We start from the raw sequence: 2,891 nt of genomic DNA, 5'->3' as shown, positions 1-2,891 counted from the left end.
TATTTCTTTTCCTTTTTACACAACAACTGAGATGGCGATGAGGGCGACCTCTAGTGATATTACTTGAAACCCACCAATATTCCTGCTTCTTCTCACTTAGCGCGTGTAATAATGGATAAGGAATTCTGGGACTTATTGAAAACATGATATCAAAATTGTTCCATAACATTGTGACATGTTACACCTGATACTTGCATTAAATATATGCATACATGCATGTTTACATACATACATACATATATACATGCATGCATGCATGCATGCATGCATGCATGCATGCATGCATATATATATACGTACATGTACAAAAACGTGCAAAAATGCACACGTCCTGATGCATTTTATTCTATTTGCATAAGCGTATAGTCTCTTCACAGTTAACTTACATGCACATACACATATATATATATATAGGTGTATGTATGTATGTATGTATGTATGGATGGATGGATGGATGGATGGATGGATGGATGGATGTGTGTGAGTGTTTATTGACACACACACAGATATATATATATATATATATATATATATATATATATATATATATATATATGTATATATATCCATACATACATGTATATATATATGCATATGTGTGTCTGTGTGTGTGTGCGTGCGCATGGTTGTTGTATATATGTGTTTGTGTGTTTGTGTGTGTATGTGTATATGTGTTTGTGTATGTCGGTGTTTGCCTGTGCATGTGTGTTTATATGTATGAAGAAAATAAACGTGTCATATTGGGTGAGAAACAAAAAGACGATGGTGACAGGAAGTGCAAAGCTATTATTACCATCTTTACGTAACTTTTGCAAGAGAGCGACGTTATTCTTATAACTTTTTTACTCTTAGAAGAAGGCCCGAAATTTTGGGGTAAGACTTTCTACCATTCAACTAAAGCAATCCTTCGAATTTCACTGTCCATTTCTGAAAATTTTGTTCTGACCAGCGAGAATTAGAATTGAATATTCTTGATGTATCAAGAATTCAGAAACATCGAGAGAATGAGAAATAATTCTTTTTTCGAACGGTGAATCTCGAAACAAATAAACCTATAAATAATAGCATGTAAATATTTGTTTAAAACATTCTTTGGATAGAAAAATGTCGAAGGTTGCACATGCTGTAATATCGATCTGCTTGTTCTTTTTGTATATGATATTCCCAATAGCATTCTTCTCTAACACCACATGTTTGCTGCATTAATATCCCTCCTACATGTTTCGTTAATCGTTCACATTTCGTAGTAACAAATCCATATTGGTTCTACCATATCTTTTAGCCATCTCGTATTTTTTTTTTCATTGCGACACTTCAGTATCCTTCATAATTTTCAACATCGTTGTCTCAAACATCTTAAGGGATATTTCGGATTTAGTTTAAACGAAAAGGGCAGGTCTTGGGGATACTTGGCACCTTCCACATTTTTCAACCATGTAGCCAAGAAAAATTGAATTAACAATTCGTGGTTGTGTGGTTAAGACTCTTGGTTCCTAATTATGTGATCTTGAAATCAAACCCATTGCGTGGTACCTTGACCAAATGTGTTCTACAATACCCACAGGCCGGTCGATGCTTTGTGAGTGGATTTGGTAGACGAAACCGGAAACAGAAAGAAAACGGTCATGTGTGTGTGTGTGTCTTTAAGATCGTCCCTTCCCATCGCTAGACAAACTCAGTTTTTTTTTTCTTCCCGCGTGATCTAGTTGTTAGAGTAATTCAATTCCAAGACCGGCATCGAGTTAGTTTTGTTCTTGAGCAAAACACTTCACTCCACGTGGTTCCATCCACTCAACGTTAAATGGATAACTCTGAGACAGATTGATGTTGCGTTCAGGTGCAACGTTGGCCTCTCCACTTAGCCAGCAAGATGGCATCATTCGAAAGCTGTAACAATGAGAGGAAATGCCCTGTGACCAGCGGCGTATAACAACATCCGAAAATCTGGTCAATACAGTGATACAGTGATTTTTCGAAAGCGGAAAATATGCAACTTGGTATAAACCCTGTCTTTGTCAAAATTTTAGCCTCTTCCAGATACATTTATCCAAGCACCATATTCTGTATAACGGTTATCCATTAGCAGAATTAAATGCTATTTCTTTCCGTTACATCGATATCCTTTGAAGATTTCTACAATAAACACTTAGCCGTATTGATCAAACTAATAAAAACGTCGTTGTCGTGGTGGTACATAGATACTCTCTGAGTATGTAGTTTGGCAGCGTTGTTCTTTCAGTTCCTGAAAGCAGCTTCTTCTGCAGTTAATTCCTTTTCCCTAATGGGTTCATGCCAGGTTAAACATTTTTTTAATCAATTTTGCTCGCATGAAATGTGAGAATAAATGACATCTAACCTATAACAAATCCAACACGTCGCCCGTCTTTTAAACGGGGATATACAGGGTTGGCCAAAAGTCACCCGACGGTAAATTTTAAAATTCCAAAGATAATTAATATTCAATTCTATTTATTCATTCCAATTATGAATGCTTAATAATTGAACGGTGTGAGTTAAAAATCACCGATATCTTTTTCTACATTTCTCTATTTATTAGCGAAGTCCCATATAAAATAACATTTTTTGTCTTAATCTTTATATATATATATAAAATTAAGAGAATGAGATTAAAAAAAAAATCCAAGGCTGTGAAAGAGAAGGTCTTACAGCTGTTTCGAGGATATTTTATATATCCCTTCATCAGAAACGATGTGAGAAAATAGTTAAGCAATAGTTATTATAGAGAAGATATGAAATACAGAACGAACTGGAGGAATGAAAACAGGTGTGAGATACGTAAGGATATTGTATCTGCAGTTCCATTATTTAAGCAGAATGGTGTACATATAAGTTTTCTGTACCTTGTGTGTGTGTGTGTGTGTGTGCGTGTG

The sequence above is a fragment of the Octopus bimaculoides genome, chromosome 26 (assembly GCF_001194135.2).
Source record: "Octopus bimaculoides isolate UCB-OBI-ISO-001 chromosome 26, ASM119413v2, whole genome shotgun sequence".
Taxonomy (NCBI): domain Eukaryota; kingdom Metazoa; phylum Mollusca; class Cephalopoda; order Octopoda; family Octopodidae; genus Octopus; species Octopus bimaculoides.
The sequence above is the reverse complement of the archived record's forward strand: the minus strand, read 5'-3'. Positions refer to the sequence as shown.